Genomic DNA, 18,604 nt, shown 5'->3' with positions numbered 1-18,604 from the left:
TGATGTGAAAGACATGATCTCTGCCCTCAGAGAGCTTACACCTAATGGGACAATGAGATTGTCTCTCAGGGTCCTCTCCAAATCTAGAAGGCTTCAAGTGGGAGAGCTGGAATTAGAACCTAAGTCCTTTGACTCCAAGGCCTATGCTCTTTCCACTAAGCCATGTTGCTTCCCCAGTCGCCTAAAGCCAATAGAATCATCATCATCATCTTCAGTATTTCTCTGACGTAAATGTGTCAACTACAGCCTTTTGAAATCAGAGGGCAGTGGTCATACCCGCTGCTGGTGATCCTAAACTATACCTCCTCCCACATATAGTATATACAGAAGAAGGCAGGAGATACTCAAGTTTCTCGCTTCCCCATATAATGTAAGTATTTCTCATCTCTATCATGTCGACTGGTCTTAAGAACTTTAGATGCACTAGATTATACAAAACTGTCCAAGAATTTGCAGTGCTGTTTCCTTTGGAAACGCCAAGTGCCAATGTGAACTCATTTAAAATATGGCCAGATTCAGTTTCAACTGAAAATCTGAAGAGGAAAATATCTGGGCTAACCGGAATATTTCTCTTTCACCCTCCTCCAAAGGAATTTTAGTTCTCTTCCTTCATGGAAAGTTGGAATGTTGACCTACCTTCCAGTGAGGTCCAACTTTGATATGTACGGTTGTCTTCTTATCCCAGAGAATTGTGATATCTTCCTCTGGAAAGTGCACCACTGCATAATATCCAGCCTTCCAGAGCTGATATGTCGGTTTATTTTCCAAGACCAGCGATTGTTTCTAAGGGAAATGAAGAGTCGAATGATGAGTTTTACCTGTTATGAAAATGCAGTGATACCAATATTTTTAATGGTATTTGCAAAGGGCTTACAAATCTGTAATTTATTTTTATTAACGTTTATCTCTCCTGATAGATGTAAGCTCGTTGTGGGCAGGGAATGTGTCTGTTTATTGTTATATTTTCCCAAGCACTCAGTACAGTGCTCTGCACATATCTCTCCAAATGGCTTTCTCTGACTAACTCTCACTTCCTCTCTTTGCCCTCTCTTTTGCTTTTCCTAGTCACTTGGATCGATACCCCTTAAACACTTCGATATCTGTACCCCACCCCCGCTCTGCAACGCTTATGGACACATCCTTATACTCTCCCATTTCCCCTAGCTGTCTCCCCTCTAGCCTGTAAGCACCTTGTGAGCAGGGAGTGTGTCTCCCAACTTCTTGTATTGTGTCCTCCCAACTGTACTGTGTACAGTTCTCTGTACACAGTAAGCACTCGGTAAATATCACTGATTGACTGTGTCAGGATTGTATCTCTGCACCTCAATCCTCCCTTCATTTCCCACACAGACACACACACATACAGACACACTCTCAGATACAGGTACGGAAATACACACACACATACACACACCACACACACTTACATAATCATCTATTTCAAAGGTCTTAAGTCCCCAGGGTTCTCCTTTTCCTCAACCAGATAGGCATTTACCTTGAATACCTGGCATCAGTACTTGCATTAGCTCTCAGTATTTCTCAATTCCTCCCACTTTCAGGCTACTGCCATCTTTTCCTCCTCTTCCATCGCCTCCTCCTTCTCCTCCTCCCACTTCTTCAAATCCTCTTATTTCTTCTCCTCATCCCCCTTCTTCAAATCCTCTTATTTCTTCTCCTCATCCCCCTTCTCCCCCACCATCAAAAAACTGTCTCTTTCACAATTACACACACACACACACACTCCCAAACACTGAGCAAGTATGGTTACGAGCTTTCCCTCTGAGGGTTTTTCGGTGATAAAATTAATCAATTTGTCTTGGAGGTGTACAAGTGTCAATCTCCTCACACAATACCATCTCTCAGGACATTTGTAGAGCCTTCAAGTAAGCCTCCAAGAGCACTCATGAACTCTCTAGTAACTCAATATCAGAGCAACTCAATATCAGTTTTGCTGGCAATGACCAGCCACCTCAGGTATATCCTAAATTCAGACATTTTGGGGGACAGCAGAAACCTAGGGACAGTAGCAGTAAGAGTGCTTACTATGTTCAGAGCATTGTGCTAAGCGATGGTCCCCCTGAAATCATGACGACCAACCACCTTATCTAAGTCCATCTTATTTCTACATGTAGTAAGGTAGCAGGGCAGTAAGGTCAAATATATGCATTCAAAATATTTAAAGATATCCAAAAGGGTATAAAATCACTAACCTGCTTGTAAGGAGTATCATTCAAAAAAATCTCAGTGTTCCCAATGGAGATCAAAACGCTTTTTGAACAAACAATGTCATTATCAAAACACTTCTTATTCTGAGCGATAATAGACATGTTTGAATCATCAGCACTCTGTAATGTTAAAGTGAAAAGGGTATTAATACCTAAAACAAGGTAAAAATATACAAATGCAACTCAATATTCTTGGTTAAAAATTGGGCGATGGCATCTCCGAATGAGAAAGAAGGATGTGCCGCAGTCTTGAGATTTCAGGACCAAATCCTGCATGGAGGAATTGAGCAGAGCGATAATGATCTGCACGGCGTCACTTGCACACTTTCATCCCTGTCAGTCATGTTCCACTGGGACACAAAATGCAACAATAATAATAATTGTGGTATTTATTAAGTACTTACTTTGTGCCAGGCACTGTACTAGACACTGGGGTGGGTGACAGGTTCGATAAAGTCCATGTCCCACATGGGGCTCATAGTCTCAATCCCCATTCAGCGCTTAGTACTGTGCCAGGGCACATAGTAAGCGCTTAAGAAATACCATCATTACCATTATCATTTTACACTTGCAGGAACTGAAGCACAGAGAAATTAAGTGACTTGCTTAAGATCGCACAGCGGACAAGTGGTGGATCCAGGATTAGAACCCAGGTCCTTCCAACTCCCGGGCATGCGCTCTTATCCACTAGGCTACTTTGCTTCTCTAACAGTGAACTTGTTGATGGGCCGGTCACAGCTCATTTCCAAGTGCATGCAAAGGGGGGTGTATGTGTGTGTATTGGGGGGGGGGGGGAAGGAGGGAATGTGTGTGTGTGTGTGTATGTGTGCGTGTGTGTGTGTGTGTAGTGATTGCTACTTAGAAATGATGTTGTGTCACAGCACCATGCCTGAACAGATGGTTGCCTTAGGTGCTGCTGTGGTCTTCTCAGCCCACATTTAACCAACAATTCTCCAGAATTCCTTCAAGGCCTCTCCACTGCATGGAATGCCTAGGTAGGTCTTGAGGGAGAAAACTTTGTCCCGTATGGTATTTCCCCAAACAGAAAACAACGGGACTTAAAGGAAAATTATTATTTTTCTTCAGAGAAATATAATAATAATAAATTCTTAGAGAAGCAGCGTGGCTCAGTGGAAAGAGCATGGGCTTTGGAGTCAGAGCTCATGGGTTCGAATTCCGGCTCCACCACTTGTCAGCTGTGTGACTGTGGGCAAGTCACTTAACTTCTCTGTGCCTCAGTTACCTCATCTGTAAAATGGGGATTAAGACTGTGAGTCCCACGTGGGACAACCAGATTCCCTTGCGTCTACCCCAGAGCTTAGAACGGTGCTCTGCACATAGTAAGCGCTTAACAAATACCAACGTAATTATTATTATTAAATTGTGGTATTTGTTAAGTGCTTACTATATGCCAGGTACTGTACTAAGTGCTGGGGTGGATATAAGGGGTGGACAGTCCCTGTCCCATGTGGGGTCACGTGGCAAAATTGCTCAGGTAGTAAAATTGCTATCGTGAACTAATGCACCATTGAGAATATTTCCTTATTCACAGAAATAAGGTCAAACCATGAAGGCATGATTTGAATCCTTTTTGAAAAAGTAACCTCCATGATCAGTGCCATGAAAGTTGTAGAAGCACTTGGATCTGATAATAACAATGTTAGTATTTGTTAAGCGCTTACTATGTGCAGAGCACTGTTCTAAGCGCTGGGTAGATACAGGGTCATCAGGTTGTCCCACGTGAGGCTCACAATCTTAATGCCCATTTTACAGATGAGGTGACTGAGGCACAGAGAAGTTAAGTGACTTGCCCACCGTCACACAGCCGGCAAGTGGCAGAGCCGGGATTCGAACCCACGACCTCGGACTCCCAAGCCCGTGCTCTTTCCACTGAGCCACGCTGCTTCTCTGATGGCAATTCTGGTGGCATCTGATAGCAATTCTGCAGAAATCTCAGAGAAGTGCACAAGGTTTCTTAAGCTTATGGAATGTCAAAGAAGAGCCACAACTTCCAAGTTGCCATCATAATCACCACCTTCAGGAATAAAGGGAAGAAAGGTGGCTTCTTCCTAGGTAGAATCTTTTTAAAGAATGTAGTCATTCATGAACTACCTGAAACCCAAAGTGAGTTTAGACCGAAATACAGCACAGCAATTGTGATCTTTGCACAGGAGACCCAGGAAAAGTTCAGGAAGCAATACCAAAATCTACACATAAATGTGAAACAGAGGTCTCTTTCTAAGGGGATTCCAAACTCCAACGGTGACAGGAAAGTCCCTATAAAATTGGATTTCCTGTTGCTTAAAAATAGATTTCTCCCCATAAAGAAATGTTATCAGATCCTAAGTAATAATGTTCTAATACTTGAAGTACAAGTTACAAGAGGAGGAAAGCTATATGGTTAAAATAGTAGGCAAAAAAGATTAAAATTCTGTCATTCATTGACTGATTCCTACCACTGAGAGGGTTATTGAGAAAAAGAAAGAATGTAGCAATGGCCTTAATGTCCTCTTAAAAGAAAATATTGAAGAGATGTGACAAGAAAACTGAAGGCTTTGGCAATGGGAAAAAAATAGAAAAATACTATTAGAAAAAAATAAAAGTAGAAGAATTTCAAGATAATTTGAGAACCTTTATATTCAGTGTAAAATCTACTTTACATGTACACTGTAATTTATCTCTAGAGGAAACTTTTATTACCCAGACAATTCACTTTAAAACATTTTGGGTTTACTAATTTTTTTTGGTCAATCTGTCTTAGAAAATGTTCTTGGAACTTGCAATCATGTTTCCACGTTATTTAATTTAGTAAACCATGTTCGCTTGAGGGAAATAAGCAGTAAAAATTATAAAAAACTAACCTTTAGTTTCTAAAAACACTTAGGGATTTCAAATAATTACTTCTAAATAGTGCACTAATTAATGAAGAGCATGAGCTCATACCAGGAACTTCACTGCTTCAACCTTTCTTCCTAAAAATAACATTACGCTTTCTTAGTTGGAAATGATGCAGTAGGTTCTGAAGCTGCTGGATTATTGGTTTTGATTGATCTTGAAACATTAAACAAACTCTGCTGAAAGATATTAATTATAGGGACTAAGAGGGATGGGGTGTGGGGGGAATTATAGTCCGTATTTACTGAAAGAGGAAATGAATTCAGGGTCCAGGTGCCCCTTCTTAAAAACCTCCAGTGGTTGCTTATCAACCTCCGCACAAAACAGAAACTTCTCACTCTAGGCTTCGAGGCTCTCCGTCAACTCGCCCCCTCCTACCTCTCCTCCCTTCTCTCTTTCCACCGCCCACCCCGCACGCTCCGCTCCTCTGCCGCCCACCTCCTCGCCGTCCCTCGGTCTCGCCCATCCCGCCGTCGACCCCCGGGCCACGTTCTCCCGCGGTCCCGGAACGTCCTCCCTCCTCACCTCCGCCAAACTGATTCTCTTCCCCTCTTCAAAACCCTACTTAAAGCTCACCTCCTCCAAGAGGCCTCCCCAGACTGAGCTCCCTTTTACCGTCTGCTCCCTCTACCCGCCCCTTCACCTCCCCTCAGCTAAGCCCTCTTTTCCCCCCTTTCCCTCTGCTCCTCCCCATCTCCCTTCCCCTCGCCTCAGCACTGTACTCGCCCGCTTAACTCTATATATCTTCATTACCCTATTTATTTTGTTAATGAGATGTACATCACCTCGATTCTATTTATTTGCTATTGTTTCAATGAGATGTTCATCCCCTTGATTCTATCTATTGCTATTGTTCTTGTCTGTCTGTCTCCCCCACTTAGACTGTAAGCCCCGTCAAAGGGCAGGGACTGTCTCTATCTGTTACCGATTTGTACATTCCAAGCGCTTAGTACAGTGCTCTGCACATAGTAAGCACTCAATAAATACTATTGAATGAATGAATAAAATTGTCTTTCCTTCCTGCCATAAACTACTTCTACACTCCCATAAACACTTTAGAGTTAAATCCACAGTCACTTTTATCGTCACATAATCACAATGTCACTTTTGCTAAATTGTATGATTAATAAAGTTGTGATAATAATTTTAGTGTTTGGTAAGCACTTACTACATGCCAAGCACTGTACAAAGCACTAGGGTAGAGACAGACTAATCAGATTGGACACAGTAGACTTAATTTGACACTAGGGAAAGTTGACTCGGTATCAAACTCAGGACTCATCTCTGCTCTGCCAAGAATGAGAATTGTTTCCTCGTGTAAACCCTCTTCTCCCAAAGATACATAAACTGCATTTACACTGTAATAGGAGCTTTAATTGAAAACTCCAGTACTTACTGGGGCCTGTTGAAGCCGTTTATGGCCGTTACAAAATGAGAGCAAGCCAGAGTATCAGTGCGATCCATATGAGCACAGCTTTATCAAAAGGTCTTCTATCGGATGGAACGTAGCCATTAAACCAATCTGTATCAACTAGCTGGACAGCATTCTGTGATTCATTACTTGTAACGCTCACGGAAGTTTGAATGATATCAAGTGACGGTCTGTCTAGCTCTTGGGACCATACCTAGGATTGTAATAGCAGCATCTCAATCAGGGCGTTGTTCCGAACAAGGAAACAGTATGAAGTTAGCATTGCTTTGGCGCTGGCTTCGGGATCACAGACAATAAAGATCCGGAACAAGGGCTGTATTCTGGCACTGAGGCTACGCTTACCTCAACACGACTCTGTTGCTGGGACGCGTGAGGAGAGTGAATGATAGCAGAATACCCAAAAAACTGCTGTAATTGTAGCTGAACTTGGGAAACGAGGACAGACGAAACGTTTTAAGGACACGGTAAAACAGAGCCTCAGACAATGCTGAGTTCCAGCTGAAAATTAGGAGTCAATTGTCATGTACGGCTATCATGGCTCTTTATAAGCGAAAGCTGCACAAGGAAGGCAACCCGATCTAGGGGAAAGAGCATGTAACTGAGAATCAGGAGACCCTAGTTCTGGTCTAGTTCTTCCACTTGCCTGCTGTGTGACCTTGGGCAAGTCACTTACTTCTCTGTGCCTCAGTTTCCGCATTTGTAAAATAGGGATAAAATATGTTTTCCCTTCCCGTGAGCCCTGTGGGACAGAGCCTGCGTCCAATCTGATTATCATGTATCTACTACAGTACTAGATACATAATAAGCACTTAATAAACACCATCATCATCACCCCTAGACTGTGAGCCCCACATGGGACAGGGACTGTGTCCAAACTGAAAACCTCGTATATACCCCAGTGCTTGAACGGTGCTTGGCACATAGTAAGTGCTTAACAAATACCATGCTCATTATTTTTACCATTGCTATTATTATTATTCTTCTATTTTTGCTGAAATAAGCAGCAGTAGCAGCCCACCAAAGGGGCACTGACATTTCAAGCCACGAGAAGCAGTCTGTGTGGAAAATCTCCGTCGCTGTTGAGTCCTTCACGATCTCAGAAACAAGTATCCTACTTATCACCAAAGAAGGAGACACAGGTGGCTAAAAGCTAAAACGTTTCCAGGCACTTGGAAACATTACATCGTAACAAGAATAGCCTTTTTGTGCGGACAAGGTGGCCAAGACTCTGGATTCCTCGTTGGCCTTCTCAGCATCTCTCTCACAAATACTCACATTTCACCATCGATGGTGTCTTCGCAAAGACACGTATATAGCTATGTGGATATCAATGTTGATATTGATTTAGATATACTATATATTGTATTATGTGTAATAATAATAATAATAATGTTGGTATTTGTTAAGCGCTTACTATGTGCCGAGCACTGTTCTAAGCGCTGGGGTAGACACAGGGGAATCGGGTTGTCCCACGTGGGGCTCACAGTCTTAATCCCCATTTTACAGATGAGGTAACTGAGGCACCGAGAAGTTAAGTGACTTGCCCACAGTCACACAGCTGACAAGTGGCCGAACCGGGATTCTAACCCATGACCTCTGACTCCAAAGCCCGGGCTCTTGCCACTGAGCCACGCTGCTTCTCTTTCATATGTGTATATGTATAATAATTAATGATAACAATAATGATTATGGCATTTTCTAAGTGCCTCTATGTGCCAAGCACTGGGGTAGAGAGAAGGTAATCAGGTCGGAAACAGTCCCTGGACCACGTGGAATCCCAGTTTTAATCCCCATTTTGCAGATAAGGTAACTGAGGCACAGAGAAGCTAAGTGAAATACCCAAGGTCAAACAGCAGACAAGTTGCAGAGCCAGGATTAGAACCCAGATAACCTGACTCCCAAGCTCATCTCTTACCACTAGGCCAGGCTGCTTCTCATATTCTCCTCCCTCTAGATTACAAACTCCTTGTGGGCAGGGAACATGAAACAGTGTTGCCTAGTGGACAGAGCATGGGCCCAGGAGTCAGAAGGACCTGGGTTCTAATCCCTGCTCTGCCACTTGTCATCTGTGCAACCTCGAGCAAGTCACTTCTCGGTGCCTCAGTTCCCTCATCTCTAAAACGGAAATTATGACTGTGAGCCCTATGTGGGACAGGAGCTGTGTTCAGGTGTTTACCTTGTAATCGCCCCAACGCTTAGTGCAGTTTTTGGCACATAGTAAGAGCTTAACAAATACCACAATTATTATTATCATTACTCTTTTATAGTGTACTCTCCCATGCGCTCAATGCAGTGCTCTGTACACAGCGAGTGCTGAATGTTATATTTATATCATAAAAATATGATATACAAATGATGTATATAAATAGAAATATCATATGAATATGATATGTACTTATAAACACACACAAACCACCGTTTATATCTTGAGTGCATTCATGGTATCTCTCTTTCATTTGTAAGCAAAAGATTGTTTTGGTAATAATCAAGCTACTGCTTGGTACAATTGCTGAACAAGAATAGAGCTTAACTACTTAGGGCTCCAGCCTCAGAACCAGTGATTTTTCTCTATATTTCATCATCGAAGCTTTCAAGTTTGTCGAAAGATGATGAAATTTTGAATTGAGTTTTCGGAGGATCGGAAAACATATTCTGACATCAGGTTCCAGATTCCACGTGGTGGTAGCCTACAATAGGTTGAACAGGACTGAACCTAGAACTCCACTGGTGATGGGGAAATGATCTGGCAAGGTTTATCTAATTCTAATAAGCTAACCAAACATGTCATCATGGAGCAATCTTAGTATCTTGATTATTTTTTCAAGGTGGCCAAACTTTTCAGATATTTGTCAGAGTCCTCATCTGCTGATGTAGCAAATTTGTATGATCAAAAAAGCCCTGTGAGCTGGAGGTTTCTCCCTGCATCTGACATGCAGCAAAACCACGTTTGCATTGTCTTGCTATGATCTAAAGTAACACTGTGACTTTTTAAAAATTGGTTACTGAATAGGCTGATTCCCTTTCATGCCATATTTCAAATATATCCCAACACATTTCTAACACTTTAGACCATTTTAATTGAAAAATATGCCTCAATGCCTGACCAGACATCTGACATATCAAGATTCCTCTGTTTCTGAACATCTGGATTGATAAATCCAGATTCTGAAAGAAGACTAGACATTGCACCTGCATTTGCTAAAATGAGATTTGTTCTGACGCTGCAAATTCTCACAGGGTTTCATCACCTATGCCATCAAGTCTACTGGATGAAACAATGACCAGCAGTTTGCCATCCCTCTTGACTATGTGCCTGCCGATCCTCCTCGAGATCTTTTTCAGAAGGTATAAATCATTCATTATGGAAAGTAAAATTGAATCCACTAATGTTAATGCAGGAGATTTTAGACACTAATGCTGCAGAAGTTGTAGACCTGAAGAGTTGAGTTTGCATTTGGCCGAAACGGTTTACAAACCCGGGGTAATTAATCTCCTTGCAAAGTCACCCTTCTGAACTAGAGCTCTTCACAATCAATCTCTAATAACCTGAAGGATAATGCTCACAAAAGCACACGATCATCAAGCATATCCATTACAGTCTCTCTCAGAAGAGGTCAGGAGTTTATGTACTGACTTTTGTAAAGCTATCGCTGCAACTGCCGAGTTGGCATTTTAAAATAGAATTATTAGACTAGAGATGTCCTTAAAAATATAAAAAAGAGTAATTTAGTTGTGCTTAAATTTTAAGAATCATACTGCGTGCCATTCATTCAATTCATTCGATCGTATTTATTAAGTGCTTACTGTGTGCACAGCACTGTACTAAGCGCTTGGAAAGTACAATTCGGCAACAGAGACAATCCCTACCCAACAACAGGTTCACAGTCTAGACAACGGGTTCACGGTCTAGAACTGGTGGCACTGAAATGAATAGCATTTAAGACTTTCTTTTTATTGTTTGTAATATGTCAGTGCTTAGGCCATGGGAGATTGCCTAATCGCTGAGCAAAACGGTATTTTGGGAACATGAAAACGTACTTTATATGCTTTTGTAATGTAGGTTCATTGTTACATAGGTTGGAAAGCAGCATGGCCTAGTGGAAAGAGCACAGGCCTGGGAGTCAGAGGAACTAGGTTCTAATCCTGCCTCCATCACTTACCTGGTGTGTGACCTTGGGCAAGTCACTTAACTTCTCTGTGCCTCAGTTAACTCATCTGTAAAATGGGGTTCGAAACTGAGAGCCTGATGTGGAACAGGGACTGTGTCCAACTCGATTATCCTGTATCTATCCTAGCGATTAAAACAGGACTTGACACATAGTAAGCGTTTAACAAATACCATTAAAAATAGCTTTTACGTTTTTAATATTTGTGTCCCCTAGATTGGGCTGGGTCTCGGGGGTTTCCAGGGCCAGTATTATGCATTTGGTTATCCCAAAGTGGGAAACAATAGCCACCCCCTCCTTAAATGCGGATACCAATCATATAGACACACATGATGCTGTGCACATCACTCACATTGGGCACACTGCTAACGGTTTTAATCTGACAATTACATCAAAACAGTTGTGTTTCCCAAGTTCTGAACAGAAAATCCTCTGGGTTTTTTCAACTATTTTTGCCCTTAGATCTATACCCTCTAAATGACCGATATTCATCCCACTCTCAGCCCCACAGCACTTATGTACACATACATAATTTGTTTTAATATCTGTCCGCCCCTCTAGATTGTAAACTCCTTGTGGCCAGGGAATGTGTCCGTCAGATCTGTTGTAATGTTCTCTCCCAAGTGCTCGGTACAGTGCTCCACACACAGTAAGCACACAATTGATTGACTGATTATATTGATTCAAATTGCCAGCTACTACCAGCCCTTTAAACAATCATATTTATTCATTCATTTGATTCATTCAGTTAGATTTATTGAGTGCTTACCGTGTGCAGAGCACTGCACTAAGCACATGGGAAAGTACAATACAATAATAAACACTGGCATTCCCTGACCACAACGAGCTCACCGTCCAGAGTGGGGGAGGCAGATATCAATACAAATAAATAAAATACAGATATGTACATAAGCGCGTTAGGGGTGGAATGGGTGAAGAGCAAGGGGAGCAAGTCAGGGTGATGCAGAAGGGAGTGGGAGCTGAGGAAAAGTGGGGCACACTTTCTACATGCAAAGCACTGTACTAAGCACTAAGGAGAGTACAATAAAACTGAATTAGCAGACATATTCCCTGCCCGTAAGGAGCTTACAGTCTAGAGGGGAAGACAGACATTAATATGATGGTATTCAGGATATGGTGTGATGGTAATATGATGATCTTTAAGGTGTTCCCAGCATAGCTACCTCTCAGTGATATAATTGTGATTTTCGTTCAACCGTAGACCCCATGTGGAACCTGGTTATCCTGTATCTACCCTAGGGCTTAGTTCAGTGCTTGGCACATAATAAGAGTTTAAGTTGGAGAGAGAGCAGCTATTGAATCGCCATTGTGCAGATGAGGGAACTGAGGCACAGAGGAGTTAAGTCACTTGCCAAAGGTCTCGCATCGGACAGGTGAGAGCGCTGGGATTAGAATCCAAGTCCTCTGACTTCTGGGCCCGGGCTCTTACCATTAGGCATTGCAGCTTCTCTCTTGCTTTGTGTCTGAAGTTAGCCCTAGGATTTGATATTTTAATACATTCATAACTGTAAATCAAGGACTGTTTTCATACACGGGCTTTTATAAACACTCACAGAAGGGAAAAGTGTAAATATCTGTTCGAATCTTACCTCCATGTAGGTATTATATCTCTATCACAGATTTTAATTTTCATATACTTCACTTGCACATTTGTATTTTGGAATAAGACTCTTAGAACAAATAGGCATATAAGTGAATGATCGGCCTACCTTTAACAGAAAAACTTGGCAATCACTGATGTAGTCAAATTCCAGTCCATCAAAGGAAGAATAGTGCCGATCCCCATACACTGTGCACACTGCGGGGCAGGGATGGTATGTGCAATTGAATATTCCTCGCCGACAAATACTGGAAAAAAATGTTTTAAATCGCGCTCCTTTTAGGCCATTGTTTTAAAAGAAGTTTAAATGGTGCTAGTTCATTTCAGACAGGATCAGCGTATTTACTGAGAAGCAGTGCGGTCTCAGGGGAAGCACACAAGCCTTGAAGTCAGGAGATACAAGTTCTAATCCTGACTCCTCCACTTGTATGACCTTAGGTAACTCACTTAACTTCTCTGCACCTCAGTTTCCTCATCTGTAAAATGGGAGTAATTTACTTGTTCACCCTCCCACAGTCTGATCTATTAATACTGTATCTACTCTGCACTTGGACACAGTAAGCATTAACAAACTCCAGTCATTATTTCAGATCACTTCAGACCGACAAACCTATATGAACAACGCTAAGCAGGGCATTCTGAAAAAAAAAAAATGAGCTCTACTCGCTTTTCTTATTAAATTTTACATTACTATTCTGGATGGTCTTTTTGAGGTCAGTAGCAGACAGAGATTAATGTTCCTATATTTCAGTCCAAATGATTGGGGGTTTGGGCCTGAGATGCACTGAAAGTAAGTGATCAATCCAGGAAGTTCTAGAGCAGAAATGATATCTCTGTAGTTCGGAGGGCTAACTCATAGTAGCACCCCACCATGTGCATCTCACCCCCGCAACATTCAAGCCTCCCCACCACACCCAGCCTTCTCTTCCATATAACACACACACACACACACACACAAAATCACATACATTCACATACACACCCACACACTGAAATCCGCGCATCCTTTGGGTAAGTCCCTTAACTCCTCTGGGGCTTCAGTTACTTTATCCGTAAAACGGGGATTAAGACTGTGAGCTCCAACTGGAACAGGGACTGTGTCCAACCTGATTAACTGGTATCTACCCCAGCACTCAGAACAGTGCTTGGCACTTAGTAAGTGCTTAACAAAGACCATAATAATTATTATTATTACCTGCTGCAATACAGAGACATACTCAGGCAATAAAAAGAACAGAGAGCAAGGGTAGGTGAGGAGAGAAAAAAAGTTATTTTTGTCTAAAAGTCTTGGGCACTGAGCAAGACGCTCTCTTCTCCTGCCACTGTCATTGTGTTTTTTTCTTCTCCCGCCACTGTCATTGTGTTTTTTTTTCCCTGCTGGGCTTCCAAAGGCTCCCTTTATCTGCCTCCACTGTCCGCTGTAACAACTGAACTCTTTGAAGGAGGGCCAGGCTGGCTCCAAGGTCATTCCTGGGAAATCCAGTGGAAGGCAGAAGAAGCTCCTCCACCACTGTCTGCCACTTTCCTAACTTGCTCCGAACAGCCCCTGTCTTGCTCTGAGAGGTTTGTTTCTAAGGAGCAACTTGATGCCAGCTATGGTCCAGACCAGCCCACGTGGGCATTGGGCCATTATGATTTTCCTACTATTCTAGAGGACCTGCCCAGCCTCAAGTTTCCATGTTCTGATAGAAAATCCTGTTCTCAGATTTTAGGCAAGAGATCTCACTGATGCACTTCTCCCCTACACATATGAAACATTCATTCATTCATTCAACTGTATTTATTAAGTGTTTCCTGTGTGCACAGCACATACGGAACACTTGGGAAAGTACAACAATAAACAGTGACATTCCCTGCTAATAGTATTTGTCCAAATTCTCACACTCCATTTTATGGTCTAAGAAAACATTTCGTCTTAATAATATTTTCCCCTGAAAGTTGTGTTTTGCCTTTTCCTAAATAGAAAGTGATTCACTAAATCACTTGGTGTTGTCTTCTATTACTTTGCATTAACCACCATTTTGCGATCCTGCCTTTTTCCCTTGAGCTACTATTTATAGTCACAGTGTTCCATTTTCTTCTTCCAAATTGAAACGAATGAGTAGCAGAGTAATCTCCTTAAAGATAATAACTCTTCAGCTGGTATATAATTTTACAAACTCTGCTTTAGACCATGCTACATGTATTTTAATAACTAACTTGCTTGAATTTTCAAAGTTGGATCAAAGAGGCTGAAGCTAATGAGGCCACTTCAGGACCCTTTTCTGAAATTAAAAGCAAGGTAATTACCAGGTATAACAAGGTGTAGCAATCACTTCTCCTGATAGATATTCCCAATCTTTCCAGGTGCACGGACAGCTATCGGGAACATAACATTTTCCTCTGTGTTCAGCCATTCTTAAAAAAAAAAAAGTTGTTTAGTATAAATGATTTCAACAAAATGCTAAAAAAAAAAATGTTCAATTCAACATTAATGGTACATGCTCCTCCTAAACATATTTTATATCATATTCTGGGTTGTTAGAAAAAGGCAATCGAGGGATCAGGGCCTATTTTACTGAGTGACCCCCTTCTAAACTTTCAGCTCCTGAGGATAGGGAATGTGTCCACCAACTCTGTTATTTTGCACTGTCCCAAGCGCTTAGTGCAGTAAGAACTCAATAAATACCACTGATTGAATGAATGATTGACTAATTGACCCAAATGGTGCAAAAAGGATATTTGAATGGGAAAGTAGCCCTTCACCATCAGTTTGGTTAAATGGACCTAATGCTGAGTCAGAAATAGCATGATCCTGAATAAAAACAATTTTTAGATTCAAGAATATTTTAGTTATAACTGGATGTAAAATTAGCTAAGTTTCTTATTATAAAATGGACAATCAGAAATAAAAAACATTTCTGTTAATAATGAAAATGGAGCAAGCTCAGGCCCCACTTCACTCTTTGCTCATTACTCCTGTCCTTTTTAAAAATTCATATAATTAGTGATTTTGTTCATTCATTCATTCAATCATAATTATTGAGCACTTACCTTGTGCAGAGCACTGTACTAAGTGCTTGGAAAGTACAATTCAGCAACAAATAGAGACAATCCCTACCCAACAGTGGGCTCACAGTCTAGAAGGGGGAGACAGACAACAAAACAAAAAAAGTAGACAGGCATCATTAGCATCAAAATAAATAGAATTATAGTTATATGCACATCATTAATAAGATAAATAGAATAATAAATATGTACAAATATACAGAAATGCTGTGGGGTGGAGAAGGGATAGAGCAGAAGGAGGGAATCGGGGCAATGAGGAGGGGAGGAGCAGAGAGGTTTATGAAATCCCAGTAAACATTGGGATTCATGGGGTCATGGTTTCAAATCCCATCTCCGCCGCTTGTCAGCTGTGTGACTGTGGGCAAGTCACTTAACTTCTCTGTGCCTCCATTACCTCATCTGTAAAATGGGGATTAACTGTGAGCCTCACGTGAGGCAACCTGATGACCCAGTATCTACCCCAGCGCTTAGAACAGTGCTCTGCACATAGTAAGCGCTTAACGAATACCAACGTTATTATTGTTATTCTGGGATTTTTCTTTCAGCTGGCAGGCAAAGAAACATGAAAGTCCTTTTGGAATCCATTGCTGAAAATGAGAGCTTGATGATCCAATTGATTGCTGCTCTATATTCAATCAGTCATGTTTACAGAGCGCTTACTGTGTGCAGAGCCCTGTACTAAGCGCTTGGGAGAGTGCAACGACAATAAAGTCACCTTCCCCACCCACGATGAGCTTATAGGCTAGAGGGAGTTTACAATCTAGGGGACACAAAACTTGGAACAGAATAGCTTATGCACACTCTACATGCCTGAATAAATGTAATGGAACTGAGCATTCATTCAGTAGTATTTATTGAGCGCTTACTATGTGCAAAGCCCTATACTAAGCGCTTGGAATGTACAATTCGGCAACAGAGACAATCCCTACCCAGTGACCGGCTCACAGTCTAAACACACAGAAATAGCATTCTATTTTGATGAGTGACTTCACAATGGTGTCTTTCAAATTAACCATGTACAAAATGGACTCCTATTACAGTCTATTATTTCACTGAATCGATCAAGTAGCTCACGTTCCCACGCCATTTCATTAGAAATAATTTGTACAGGTTTGGTGGCTTCAGCCTTAAGAGGGTACAATTTTTGATTTACCTTCAATCTGCAATGCACATAGAGTAATTTGATCGACCTCCTGTGCCAAGAAAGGTCAGGCAAACCAGAAAAAAAGAAGGAAATTCTGACTTTTCAACCAGGTAATTGTTCTATAAAAAGTCAAAGGTCTATGGATAGGGCTACATTTTAAAATCTGAATTCCTACTTTTTGTTCAAAGGACATTTCAGAAACACAGCAGCATAGTGGAAAGCGTAATACCGCAGATCATTTTTTTAGGACTCTTCAATCTCTCTTTCTTGAAAAGAGCTCCCTGCCTAACTCCCCAGGCCATGAGAAAAAACTCCAGATTTCTGTACCTAATCATTCATTCAGTAGTATTTATTGAGGGCTTACTATGTGCAGAGCACTGTACTAAGCGCTTGGAATGTACAATTCTGCAACAGATAGAGACAGCCCCCGCCCACTGACGGGCTTACAGTCTAATCATGAAATAAGTGCCTTTTACGAATGGCCTTAAATAATAGTAATAATAATGGTATTTGTTAAGTGCTTACTGTGCAAGCGCTGTACTAAATGCTAGGATATTTACAAGATAATCAGGTCCCACATGGGGCTCACATTCTAAATAGGAGGGAGCACAGATAGCCAATCCCCATTTTGCAGAAGAGAACTGAGGCACAGAGAAGTTACATGACTTGCCTAGGGTCACACAGCAGCCAGGCGGCAGAACGGAGATTAAAACTCAGGTCTCCGATTCCCAGGCTCATGCCCTTTCCCCTAGGTCACGCTGCTTAAAGTGATAAAATGGTCAAAACCCTTTTAATATTTTTTTGGTCAAAAATATTTTTCAGGTCATTAAAAAGAGGATGTCTAAGGAAATATTTACCCAAATGGAAGTAAATGAAAATAAGATAACAGAGGGGGAAATACGACCCTCCCCGCTAAAAAAGAACGACCGAAGGACATTCCCACAGTGATAGGGAAGCATCATTCCCGTGGGTCGGTATCGTCATTATAATGAAGGTTTTACTTTCCGTCCTTACAGAAGTAGTTAGGGGGTTCTGCCTCCGTGGTAGGTTACAAGGCTTTGACTCTGATGATTTGATTTCTACCTTTTTACACGTGGGTACTTGTTCTCTCCTAACCCACTTTCTCCATCTCCGCCCTTATCTCTCTTGTAAACAGAAGATACATGACTGTTCCAGGTCAAGCTCTGGTTTTTAGAATAACAGAAGGAAGGGGTCACTTTCCCAATTGTCTCCTCTCGGCAACAAGCCACGAAGATCTCTCCTGCTTCATTCGGGCACCGAACGTCCCATTCTCTGACTGGACGTTGCTCAGCCATTAAGGCCGTACGATCGGTTTGCTGGCAGGTGGACTGTCTCTCCTCAGTCCTGTGGGTATGTGTGTTCTTACTTGTGGAAGAAAAGTAGCCACCAACCACGGAATTAGCTTAGAGAAGCAGCGTGGCTCAGTGGAAAGGGCCCGGGCTTTGGAGTCAGAGGGCCCGGGTTTGAAGCCCGGCTCGGCCACTTGTCAGCTGTGTGACTCTGGGCAAGTCACTTCACTTCTCGGTGCCTCAGTGACCTCATCTGTAAAATGGGGGTGAAGACTGTGAGCCCCACGTGGGACAACCTGATTCCCCTGTGTCTACCCCAGCGCTTAGAACAGTGCCCGGCACAGAGTAAGCGCTTAACAAATACCGACATTATGATTACTATTATTACCCCAGCGCTTAGAACAGTGCTCTGCACATAGTAAGCGCTTAACAAATACCAACATTATTAGAATGTAATGAAAATTAGCAAGCTCCAGGCACTTCTGCCCCAAATAAAATTGAAAGTCTTAATAATAATGTTGGCATTTGTTAAGCATTTACTATGTGCAGAGCACTGTTCTAAGCGCTGGGGTAGATATAAGGTAATCAGGTTGTCCCAGATGAGGCTCACAGTTAATCCCCATTTTCCAGATGAGGTAACTGAGGCCCAGAGGAGTGAAGTGACTTGCCCACAGTCACACAGCTGACAAGTGGCAGAGCCGGGATTCAAACCCATGACCTCTGACTCCCAAGCCCAGGCTCTTTCGAATATTCCCTGCTCAAA

Source organism: Ornithorhynchus anatinus, chromosome 14 (genome assembly GCF_004115215.2).
Source record: "Ornithorhynchus anatinus isolate Pmale09 chromosome 14, mOrnAna1.pri.v4, whole genome shotgun sequence".
NCBI lineage: Eukaryota > Metazoa > Chordata > Mammalia > Monotremata > Ornithorhynchidae > Ornithorhynchus > Ornithorhynchus anatinus.
The sequence above is the reverse complement of the archived record's forward strand: the minus strand, read 5'-3'. Positions refer to the sequence as shown.